This window comes from Mesoplodon mirus, assembly GCF_964341445.2.
Source record: "Mesoplodon mirus genome assembly, chromosome: 7".
In the NCBI taxonomy this organism is placed as follows: Eukaryota; Metazoa; Chordata; class Mammalia; order Artiodactyla; family Ziphiidae; genus Mesoplodon; species Mesoplodon mirus.
The window spans coordinates 96,377,223-96,390,106 of NC_138983.1; the positions used below are offsets into that span (position 1 = coordinate 96,377,223).

At 40.3% G+C, this 12,884-nt stretch overlaps 1 long non-coding RNA gene across 1 annotated transcript in view; it reads left to right on the forward strand.

Annotated features, from left to right (window-relative positions):
• Window positions 1–1,933: 1,933 nt before the first annotated feature.
• Window positions 1,934–12,884, forward strand: part of LOC309807711 — a 29,684-nt gene continuing 18,733 nt past the window's right edge. The window contains exon 1 of the long non-coding RNA XR_014294652.1: window positions 1,934–2,035. This is a non-coding gene — a long non-coding RNA (uncharacterized lncRNA). The remainder of the gene's footprint in view (window positions 2,036–12,884) is intronic.

Below are 12,884 nucleotides of genomic sequence, written 5' to 3' on the forward strand. Positions count from 1 at the left end.
TGTAATGTGGTGTCCTGGATGGAAGCCTGAAATGGAATTAAGGACACTAGGCAAAAGCCAAGGAAATCTGAATAAAGTACAGACTCTGGTTAATATTATTTTATTAATATTGGCTCATTAATTGTAAAAAAAGGTACCACACTAGTGTATGGTGTCAATAATAGAGGAAATTGGGAATGAGATATATAAGAACTCTGTATTATCCCCTTAATTTTTCTGTATATCTAAAACCATTCTAAAATAGATATAGTCTATTAGATAAAACAAAAAAGGTAATGATGATTTGATTGTGACATCAGAGTAGTGATACTTTGAGATATCTATAAAACTGCCTTAGGAAATTGTCTGTGATATCTGCTGGGGATATAGGCACAGGTACTCCTAATATTATTGTGGTTTGTTGTCTGCATTTAGATTTAAAGGATATGCTAACTACTAAATTGCAGTTAGAGGTTAGTGAAATTAAAGATGTAATATTCCCATCCAGATTCCACATACACTTTGATACATATTAAGAATCCCCTGCTCTTTGGTGAGGTCTAATTTTATGAAAGTGAAACACAGAGAGATGAATTAGGTTGTTCCAGCTTTTAAAAAGCCCACATTCTAGGGTCAAGAATTCTTACTGAGCCTTGTTGAAACTGTTTGCTACACTACCTCCTAATTTTGGAACTGCTAAACAGAGAGTTGGGAAGGCTTCCTAGAGTAAAAGTACTGCCTTGGCCCTGTGCAATTATACTGTTTAGGTTGCTGGACAAATCCAAGGATAAAACTGGCCTGGACCTAGTGATGGGCAATTCCAAAAGCAAGCTGAATGTGAGAAGTTCACTCAGAGAACCCTAGTGTCAAAGAGCCTCTCTACTTGGGAATGGCTCAACACTGGGAAAATAAACCCTGGTTCAGCTGTAAAGAGAGCACATCCTTGGCCTTTTTTCCCCCTTAAATCCGGAAACTGATGATCTGGTCAGCTTAGGAGAGGGAGGGAGGGAAGGAGGGAGGGAGGAAGATGAGAGAGAGAGAGAAACCTGTTAATAGCTGGTGCCAATTTAAAGAGAGAAGGAAAGGGCTTATTATATACGTATATGCTAATATGATTCTTAAAGCCAATTCTGATCAATCCTTCGGGAAAGAAAGAGATGCAGCCATCTGTTAATGTGGCTTCAGCTTCTTTGTCTTCAAATGTTACAGCTGTCACCAGACCAGCCATTCCACTTGGGGCGAGGCCAGGGGGTTAGAGGGGGAACATCTGTCCACTAAGGACCCCACTAAACAGCAACAAAATCTTGGGGCGACCCCTCTCTCTTTCCTCGAATGCTTTCGCTAGCCGGTCCTACTTCCCCACTCCTTTGGGAGTTTCCTGTTCCATTACGTAAGCAAGAGGGCGAGAGGTCCCAGCTTTCCTAATTGTGAGTGGTTTGGCTGGGTGTGTACGTGCGAGTAACTGTGTGTGTGTGGGGGGGAAGTGGAGCTCGCTACAAGGGGCTTAGAAAAACTAGTCGCCAATTTAAAATATTTTCGGAGTGTTTGAATATCTTAAGAGCTAATCCCACTCTCAAATTCAGCGAAATGAACAATACAGATAAGGAAGATGAAGAGGGTGGAAAACCCACACAGCGGAATGGAGCCGTCCATGCCGCGGGAGTGACAGGGGAGCGCTCAGAGGAAAGGCGCTCTGCAGGGAAAGTCACTCTGGCTCTTCTCTCTCGGTCCACCAGCCGGCGACGCTTCTTCTGTAAAAGCATTCCTAGAAAATAACCCTACAACCGGGAAGGGTAGCGATCGTTGAGCGCAGTTTGCAGGAGCCGGTGCCGGGAGAGGCCCCTCTCCCCCCGCGGCTGGCGCGGAATGTGGCGATCCGGCCAGGGGCGGGGGATGACTTCCGGCGGCCGGAGCTCGGCGCCGGGAGCAGCTGCTGCAGGTGGCAGGTGGGGTGGGGGCCGGGCGAGCTGACCACACACAGACGCGGCGCGGCGGCACTGCGGCCCCCGGGCAGCCGGCGCCGGGGACATGCGCTGATTCGATCCCTCCGGAGAAGGTAAGCAGCCCGGCTATTATTAGCCTCGGCCACACTGCACGGTGCTTTCTGCTTGGTTAGTAATGGGGTTTGTAATACAGAGGGAAGAAGGGGAATATCCCTGCCGCCTTCTGCAATGGGAAAAGGAGCAACAACTGAAATTGAAATGTTAATCAGCCAAGTGCTTGAGATTATTGGAGGAGCGGTGTTACTGGGCAAACAAAGAAGGCGGTCAGCCTCTGTAATCTTAAGATAATCAACCATTGCTGTGCTACACTCGCTTAGATATTGAAGAGGATTCCGAATGTAAAATAATTTGAGTTGCACTTTTACGTTGCTACCTTCAACCTTCGCTTGGTTAATTTGTGGTTTGCGAGCAGCAGGTTCTTGTCAGCAGCCTGGAGAAGTAATCGGAAATGTTCCTTCTCCTTTTGCGTTCCTCAGCCTCCTCCCTTTCCAGTTATCAGAATGGGTCTGCACATTTCAACGTCAAACATCCACTTCAATACTGAACCTTTAGAAAGAATCTCAAATTAGAGGAGAAATTTACCTCCTGGAGTTCAGCTTGGGTTGAGCAGCACTTGTCCCCACTTCTCCCTTCATTTACCATCTTCTCTTGTCAATCATTTCATTGATCCCCCCCCCCCCGCCGGGGATGCTGTGCTCATTAACAAACCAGCTCTTGTCAGCTCCTGTCCACCACCTGTGTTCCGTGACTGATTTTTCAAGGACCCAGAAAGGGCATTGCCTTATACCACGTTTGGACTGTTATCTGTGTCCTTCCCCAAAATGCATGGCATGAAAAATCCTTTAAGCCCAGTACCAATATGGTTTCCGATAACTCCCTTCATTGTAGTCACTGCAGCTACCAGATGGGTTTCAAGGACAGCAGAATCTATTGGGGTGTGAGAAAGAGGGCTCTACCTACATATTTTGTGCATAAGAATAGGTGGAAGTAGAAATGCAAATGTCAGTCTATCCCGTTTTTCTTGAAGGTTTTTTAGTCCAGCTAGGTTGTGAGACAGCTAGCTGGGTAGGGTATGGGGCAAGTCCTCCTGCAAAAGCAAGCAGTGTGTTTGTCCTAGGATTCCCCCAATAACCTCAAAAGAGTTTCCAGAGAGACTTTTCCCCCAGGCAGTCAGAAAGCCAGGGGAGGTGGCCAAGGTAAACCTCAGGTTATCTGGGCATCCTCAAGTTAGTCTCCCCTTTTAGGGGTTCTGACCTAGGATTTCCCCACAAACGCTTTGCTCCTGAGCTCAAGTGCCCATTCTTGTTGCTCACCTAGGGATGTACAATTGAATGATATTCTGTGAAATGGTGAAGATTGCTATGGTGGGGATTGCAAATGTGCCACTTCACCAACAGAGAACAGTTGTAATAAGCCAGACTGTGTGGTGTCTGTGTGCCAATATTCCATTTAAAAAGAGGCTTGTTATCTTTAAATCTGAAATTAAAGAGACGGTTTGACTCAAAAGGCCATGGATTTTATTTTAACAAATTAAAATAGGAGATCAATAAAAAAGAGGGCCAGGGTTTATAGCTAGCCTTCTTACTTTTTTTTTTTTGTTTGTTTGTTTGTTTGTTTTGCGGTATGCGGGCCTCTCCCTGTTGTGGCCTCTCCCGTTGCGGAGCACAGGCTCCGGACGCGCAGGCTCAGCGGCCATGGCTCACGGGCCCAGTCGCTCCGCGGCATGTGGGATTTCCCCGGACTGGGGCACGAACCCGTGTCCCCTGCATCGGCAGACGGACTCTCAACCACTACGCCACCAGGGAAGCCCCTTACCTTCTTTTTTAAATATTGCTTTAGAACAAGATACTGGTTCTGAAGAATCATGTTACTTCTATTATATATCGTTATTGTTTTTCTGATTACAAATTCTCTATTTATAAATACACTTTGGAAAGACTTGAGTTGGTTTCTTTGTCTCTATCTTCAGTATATGAGGCAGAAGGAGTGGAGGCGGGTGGGCAAATCCCACTCCAAATGGCCCACTCAGAGAACTGTTCCCCGGACCATGCAAAGCTCTGGACCGAAATTGTTTTGGCTGGTTGTTATTATTACCTTTAAATTTGGTTTGGGTTTGAAAGATTAAATTTTCAATATTCTAAAATTTTGACTCAGGCACACCAAGTAGAAGAGAGAACAAAGAACAAGAATAGCAAAACTATTTTCCACCTTTCTTACCTAATTGTAAAATATTTAATTATATGAATAATTATTCTGAATAATAAGTGAAAAACATATTAAAATAATAATTCATTTTTAAGAAAGTAGCCCAAGGTTTATGAAATACAGGTTAGTGCAATTGATCTTAAGTACAGTAAAAATTTCTGTAATTTTAAAAGGTGTTTTTATGTTGAGTATTAGTACATGAAAATACGCTAATGATGGTTAGAAATTGAAATGTCTGTTACTTGGTTTCTGAAGAAACTGAATTCTTTGGCAAGAAATGGGTCAGGATTAGGGGACTGGAGCCGCCAAAGCCGGCATCATACCTGCCAGTGATTTTATAGGTGAGATGAATGCATTAAGTTATGGATTAGGGTTGGAGAAGCCTTCTGGGGAAGAAAGAAAACAAGACAGAAAATAGAATTTGTTATTTTAGTGCAACTAAGATAATTAAATTTAAGTTATTTCTGAGTTTGGACTTTGTTATATTTCAACAATTTCTGAGGAAAGTTTCTAAATTCAAAGCCCTAGGTAGAAATAGTTGTATGATTTCCTATCCGAAACTGATTTATGACTCTATTTCCTTTGTTAAAAACGTTTCCCAGAGAAAGGCAAAATTAATTGCCCGGTGTTAAGGAGGAGGAGTAATACCAAATAGAAGGATGTACGCTATTAGTTGCTAAATGAACTGTGGGAACTTTTTTGTAGATTTGACAAGATAGAATTGAAATCAATCTGTTGCTTTCCAATCACGTAAAAAAAAAAACATTTAGTCTGGTGGGTGGTCAGTGTTATCAGTAATTTAAGACTTGAGTACCGATTTAGGATTCAAAGTTGCTTCTCCTTACAAAAGGCATTTTCTGGTGCTGCATTACTGCCATTAGCTACAATTGAAATAGACTTATCCTGAGATTTTGAAAAACAGAAAAAGAAATAGTAGGATTAATAAGGCTTTGCCTCCACTGAGAATGGGTAGAAAAAGTGCTATTTTGAAAGTTATCAATGGCCTCTTAATTGCCAGATTTCTGCGCTGTTTCAACCTGCTCTTTATGTCTTTATTTTTAAGTTCTCTTCTAAGTTCTTCTTTAAAAATTTTACTGCTTAGTGTTTTATTCACTAAAATAGCATTTTTAATGGAAGTAGAGTTGATGTGTAATATTATATAAGTTACAGGTGTAAAATATAGTGACTCACAATGTTTAAAGGTTATACTCCATTTATAGTTATTCTAAAATATTGGCTATATTTTCTGTGCTATGCAATCTATCCTTATAGCTCATTTTATAATAATAGTTTGTACCTCCTAATCTCCTATCCCTATATTGTTCTTTTTTTAAAATTAAATACTTGTGTTCAAAAGTATTGTTAATAAGTAATATATAAAGAGATATCTCTTTATCTAGTTTCTCAGTAATCCCCTTAAATTACCTCATGACCAGCCTAAAACAAGTGCTGTTTATTTCTAGTTTGTGCCTCATGATATCACGACTATATGTCTTCATTTGTTCCTTTCACTCACCCTGCTACACGTTGCAACCTTGCTCACAGCATACACTGCCTCTTCCATGAACCCTTCCCCATACCCACCTTCCTTCTCATTTCAGATGTGTTTCTCCCTTGTCTAAATTCCTATGGCACTTCCTATTTTGGTCTATCCTTTAGTTTGAACATGATTTGCTGTTGTAAAATAACCCTAGAGAGCAGAGTCTTTGACTAACGACTTTTTATTACCTGCAACTCATAATACAGTGCCTAGCTATGTATATGCAAAGTAGATGTTCAGCAGTTTGATGTTAGTGAAGAAATTAGCTATTATTTTCCAGGGGTGTATATCCACCTACTCTGATATCCAAGTTAGGCTCTAAATAATGTGTGCAAGTACATTTTAGTTTAAAATCCCTATATAATAATATAGTGAAAGTACATTCAAACAGTTATATTCAACAAAAGTTATTGTGAGCTTACATGCCCTTAAGTGGATATTGGCTCATCCGTATCAAAAAGCATAGTAAGCATTACAAAAGAAAACTTCAAAGAAGACATTGTACCAGCTTTCAGTATGCTTTCATTCTACTGAAAACCAGTAAGCAGGGGAAGATGTCTTGCATAAGTAAGTACTAGTCTTAAAGCGCTCTGCTAGGTACTTTCATCTATGGTGTATAATTTCATCCTGCTACTATATGCTAATTTTACGCTGAGACTCAGAGATCTTACCTAAATGGCAGAGATTCTTTCCACATTCACGTGCTGTTCTTTGAAGTGTTAACGAGTGAAGGAAAACTATAAAACATAATCAGAGTAGTTTAAAATGGTTTTGTGATCAGGCTTTCCAGTGCTTTTTAAACTTTTGGGTCTTAACATCCCCTTTAATAATTCAATAAAGGCTATGCATCCACTCCCCAAGTACATACACAACACACACACACAGAATTTTGCCTGTAATTGCAGGTGTTTGCGGACCTAACAAAGCCCTCCTTTGCAAATGCTTTAAGGACATCTACGCTGGGCTCAGTTTTTCTTTTTGCTTGTTCTATGCTTAACATTTATTTTTGTACCTATTAAAATTAAACAAATTATTATCTGTTATAGTTGAGGTATAAACCTAAGCAGCTTCGTACTTTACAACTTTTCTTTTTGCATTTTTGTATTCTGTCCTCTCTCACACAAACACACACATTTATATAAATGAGATCAAATAATACTTTTCTGTGAAGAGAATGCTTAGAATTTATTCTTAACGATTTTTCTATATATCACACGTCAGTGTTAGCTATAGTCATCATGTTGTACATTATGTCCATAGTATGTATTTATCTTACAATTGGAAGCTTGTACCTTTGACCGTCTTCCTCCAACTTCCCCTCCCCTGACCCTCTGTCTCCTGTAACCACAGGTCTGATCTCTTTTTCTATGATTGTTTTCTTTTTTTTTAGGTTCCACACATAAGTGAGATCATATAGTGTTTGCCTTTCTTTCTCTGACTTATTTAACTTAGCATAAAGCCTTCAAGGTCCATTTCTGTTGTCTCAAATGGTAGCATTTCTTTGTTTTCTTACAGATGAATAATATTTCAGTGTGTGTGTGTGTGTGTGTATACCTATAATATGTATATACCTATAAATATATAAAACAACCTCTTTACCCATTTGTCCATCAATGGGCACTTAGATTGTTTCCATGTCTTGGCTATTATAAATAATGCTGCTATGAACATGGGAGTGCAGATATCTTTTTTGAGTTAGTGTTTTCATTTTCTTTGGATATATTCCTAGAAGTGGAGTTGCTAGATATATGTAGTTCTAGTGTTAATTTTTGAGGCTCCTCCATACTGTTTTCCATACTGGCTTTACCAATCTACAATCCCACCAACAGCACAAGGCTTCCCTTTTCTCCACATCCTCACGAGCATTTGTTATCTCTTGACATTTTTGAGGATGACCGTTCTAACAGGTGTGAAGTAATATCTCAATGTGGTTTTAATGTGCATTTCCCTAATGACTAGTGGTATTGAGCATCTTTTCATGTACCTGTTGGCTTTTCGTGTGTCTTCTTTGGAGGAATGTCTATTCGGGTCCTTTGCTCATTTTTTTAATTGGGTAATTTTTTTTTTTTTTTGCTATTGATTTGTATGAATTTTTAATTTATTTTGGATATTAACCATTATCAGATATATGGTTTACAAATACGTTTTTCCCATTCTATAGGTTGTCTTTTCAATCAGTTTGTTGATTTGTTTTTGTTTTTGCTTGCTGTGCAGAAGCTTTTTAGTTTGATGTAGTTCCATTTGTTTATTTTTTATTTTGTCGTTTGTGTTTTCAGTGTCATATCCAAAAAGTCATTACCAAACCCATGTAATGAGCTTTATTCCTATGTTTTCTTCTGGCAGTTGCATAGTTTCAGGTCTTACATTTGAGTCTTTAATCCAATTCAAGTTAGTTTTGTGAGTGGTATAAGATATTGGTCCAATTTCATTCTTTTACATGTGAATATCCAATTATCCCAGGGTTCCCTCGTATGTAACTTCTCTCTTTTCTCTTGCTGGTCTTAAAATTCTTTCTTTGTTTTTGACTTTTGTTGATTTAATTGCAATGTGTCTCAGAGTAGCCCTATTTGAGTTCAACCTGTTTGGGCTTGTTTGGGCTTCATGGATATGGATGTCCATTTCTCATCCTAGGTTTGGGAAGGTTTCATCCATTATTGCTTTAAATATACTTTTTTTCCCTTTCTCTCTCTCTTTTCTTTTTCTGGAATTCCCATAACATGAACATTGTTTACTTTGTTGTGTCCCATAATTTCCATAGGCTTTCTTCACTCTTTTTATTCTTTTCCTTTTTGTTCCTTTCACTGGGTAATTTCTAAAGTTCTATCCTCCAGTTTGCTGATTCTTTCTTCTGCATGGTCGAATCTACCTTTGAAACTTTCTATTGAATTCTTCAGTTCAGTTATTGTATTTTTAAAATCTAGTGCTCCTGTTTTTTTGATGTTGCTATTTCCTTGTCAAACTTCTTGTCTTGTTCATGCATTGTTTTCCTAATTTCACTTAGCTGTCTGTGCTTTCTTGTAGTTCACTAAACTTCCTTAGGAGGATTATTCTGAATTCTTTGCCAGTTCATAGATATTCTTTTTTTTTTTTTTTTTTTTTTTTTGCGGTGTGTGGGCCTCTCACTGTTGTGGCCTCTCCCGTTGCGGAGCACAGGCTCCGGACGTGCAGGCTCAGCGGCCATGGCTCACGGGTCCAGCCCGCTCTGTGGCATGTGGGATCCTCCCGTACCGGGGCACGAACCCACGTCCCCTGCGTCGGCAAGCAGACTCTCAACCACTGCGCCACCAGGGAAGCCCAGATCTTTATTTTTTTAAGGTCAGTTATTGGAGTTTTATTAGTTTCCTTTGGTGGTGTCATATTTGCCTAATTTTTGTGATCCTTGATTCCTTACTTTGGTATCTGCATATCTGAGTAATTGGGCTCTTCCTCCAGACTTTACTGGGTATTATATTCAGTAGTAGTAGTAGATGGGGCTATGAAGTAGTTTCCTGGCAGAGAATCAGAGCTTGTATAGGACCTGGCTCTGGACAGGACCCAGAGCCTGTATAGTTCATTGTTTGGGAACCCAAATCAGGCCAGAGTGTGCACTTAATTCCCTGGTCAGGTGAGGGCACTGGTTTTGCCCTGCAGATGGGGGAGGCCACAGGCTGTGCTGTCTGTTCAAGTGCCACTGTATCTAGGGCTGTTTAATGGGCTGTACAGCTTCCCATGTTCTCTGGCTAGGTTCCCCAGTTGGACATGCTGAAGGCTGTATTCAGTGATGTGTAGGGCTATGAATTAGATTTCCTGCCTGGGTGCAGCAGGAGAAGCAGCTCTAAAGCCAGTAAAGCTCTTTGTTGTCTTAACTCAAGCTGATCCACACTCCACGTTCTGTGGCTGAACAAGGCCACTGGCTTTGCTTTGCAGACTATCAGCTCTGCCTACCCTTCTCTAGGCTTGAGCACTGCTGGGCTGCACAGTTTCTAGGAGTTGTCACCAATCCTTCTAGTCAGATGGGCCAGGAAGACACTCTCCACAGCAGATGGGATGGGGCTAGTCCCAGTTCCTTTGCCTGGGTGGGATGAGGAGGGGCCGCTCCAGGCTACTCTTAATTTCTCAAACAGGCTCCCCAGTTGGGAGGAGCTGGGAGCTCCTCTCAGCCTTGGATAAGAATTAATCTCCGTGCCTGTGCATGGTACCGGATCCCTCCACACCTGATACTGGCTCTGCTTTGTACCAGAGCCAGTGATGAGCTCTGGCTGCCTGCCTCTTGGCTGGAGCACGACTGGGCCAAATAGCTTCCAGGATTTATTGCCAGCCCTTTTGGTCAGATGGCCAGAAGACACTGTCCACAGTGGGTGGGCTGTGACTCTGCTCTTTCCCTGGCTATGGGCAAACCAGGTTCAAGGGCCAGATGCGTATCAGGTGGATCTGTAGCCTGAATTCCCTGGTTGTAGTGCCCCGCCAACCTGGCTCTGTAGATAAGCAAAGATGCCCGTTGTGATCCCCACTTGGGCACTGCAGGTATGAATTCCATCGGTCACAATCCACGTGCTGGCTGCTGCATGCCCCTTCCCCCTTCATCACAGCCCGACTTGTAGTGGTCAAGCCCTGCAGACTCCCCTGCAGTCCCAGTGGAGCAGGTTAGAGCAGCGGCTCCCACAAAGCAGCCCCGATGCTAGTGGTGGAGCTTGCCGTCCCCCAGTTCTCTTCTCCTACTGGAGGAACCAGAGGTTCACGGGAGGCCTCACCCATGGTGCTCCACTGGCCTGGGGGAGGGGCAGCGTGGTCAACGTGTAGCTCCTTCTCTCACCCTTCGAATGCAGTCTGTCTTGGTCTCTGTGGTGCACGGGGGTGCTTCAGCCTCACCTCCACGTTCTAGGATTCTCTCAACTAGTATCCTGTTTCCAAATAATTGTTAGTTGTTCCTCCTGGGGGGGGGACGCGGAGCCAGGAATGACCTTGGTGATGTCACCCCACTCTGGGCTTACCTTGACAATATGTGTGTTCTTTATAGCCCAGACATTTCTGGTACTTGAAATGAGGTTCTCCTTTTATTGTTCTCCCTGCTTTAGGACCTAAAATGGGAGCTCTTCCTTAGCACTGGCACAAAGGCTGCTGAGATGACTAGGAAGCAAGTGCCAAGGAGGATAGTGAATCAAAGAACCTTGATTCATGGAAAAGGAATCCCAGAAGGAGCTCTAAACGTTACACATTCCAAAGGATTTATTCAGGGTTTTCCAATCAAAATCATTTTTACAAAAAAGAAACAGTTCTCAGACTTAGAGTAGTATACTGCCAAGTATGTGGAAGAACATTGCCAGCAGTTGAGTGGTGTGGTCTGCTTTGAAATATATTCAGTTTTCTTAGGATGGACATATGTCTACTTCAAAGTTACTATTTCTTTCTAGTAATGCTGTCTACAGTAATATATTTGCTTTTGCCAAGTTAAGAAAACAATGACATCCCTCCCAGGTTCTAAAACAATTACCAGCATAAAAATACATTAAAATTTTTAGCTGATACTTAAGGAAACCAGTACTAGCTAGCATTCCTACTGATGCTGGTATTCAAAGAGAGGTGTGACAAAACCATTAATCTGGAAAACACCGGGTTGGAAAGATGGAGAGAAAGAACTCAAGAGGACTACTTAAGCTGTTGCTTTCTTTACATGTCCCCAAATATGATAATAACCGTATAAGCTCCTAAAATAAGTGCAATTTTATGCAAACTTCATAGTATGCCTAGTAGGAGGTAAATTTTGACTTTACTTTATAGTATATTTTTATTTTGGTAAAATGTCCCATAATGTAAAATTTACCATTTTAACCATTTTTAAGTGTATCATTTATTGGTATTAAGTACATTCACAATGTTGAGCAACCATTATCATTATCCATTTTAAGACCTTTCTTATTATCCCCAACAGAAACTGTACTCACTAAACAATAACCCCTTATTTCTCCCCTCCCCTTAGCCTCTGGTTAACTCTATTCTGTTTTCTGGGTTTATAATTTGCCTATTCTAACTACCTCATATAAGTGGAATCATACAATAGTTGTCCTTTTGTGTCTGGCTTCTTTCACTTAACATAGTGTTTTCAAAGTGTATGCATGTTATAGCATGTAGCAGCATTTCATTCCTTTTTAAAGCCATACAATGTATAGTGATTTTTAGTTGCAAAACACTTTTAGTACATTGTGTTTCTATTATATTAATGATATCTAGCATATATCACTACCATATTACCTTTAGTAGATGCCCAGTAATGTGTACTATGAGTGAGCCATAATTTCATTCAGTCAAAACCCATTGATAAACATTTATTAAGTTCCAAACAGTTTTATGATTTCAAGAAATGTGGTAATGGACATAGAGGTTCATGTCTTTATGTGCTGGAGCTTTTACTTTTGATGGAAGAATTCTTGGAGTGGCATGGAATGGTATTGTTAGGTCAGAGATTATGCAGAAACATTTATCATTTGAATACATACATTTACTATAAAAACCATCAACTTCTTCAACAGATAATATTCCTGTAATTTATGTAACCATTTATGACCATCTTAAAAATGAATGCAAGTAATATAAGGGAATCCACTTCATGTGATTTGAGCAAGGAAACATTCTCACTTTTTTCATTTCTAGTTCATGGAAGAAAATTCCTATACCCAAGTATTGAAATATTTCAAGTCTCTGGATCACACATTTCATCATTTCAAAAATATTACGGAGTACATCACGGATGTCAGTCAAGTCTTGTAACAACAGTGTAGAAAACTAGTAACATTTATAGCTAGTTTTTTTTTAAGCTTCAGCAATGGATCATTTCTATCCAGCCTAATCTGAAATTTTAATTAGATTAATTTTTAAAATAAAAAAGATTAATTTTTAATCTAAAACTATTTTTAGTTCATATTTATGTACCTGCATTATGGTAAATCTTTTATCTTGTTGTTTTTTTTTCTTAGTTTCTCTTTAGAGTATCTTTTAAAATTTATTTTTAAACAGAATAATTAAAGCCCAAAGATGAGAATGTCTCATTTAAGCTAAACTAAAGAATGTTGGAATAGCTGAAGTAGGAACACAATTGGCACAACTTTTCACTACCCTCCATAGAAGAAGACTGTTTTGATTTGCATGGTCCAAGAAAGGAGAAACAGATAACTTGCTGGGGA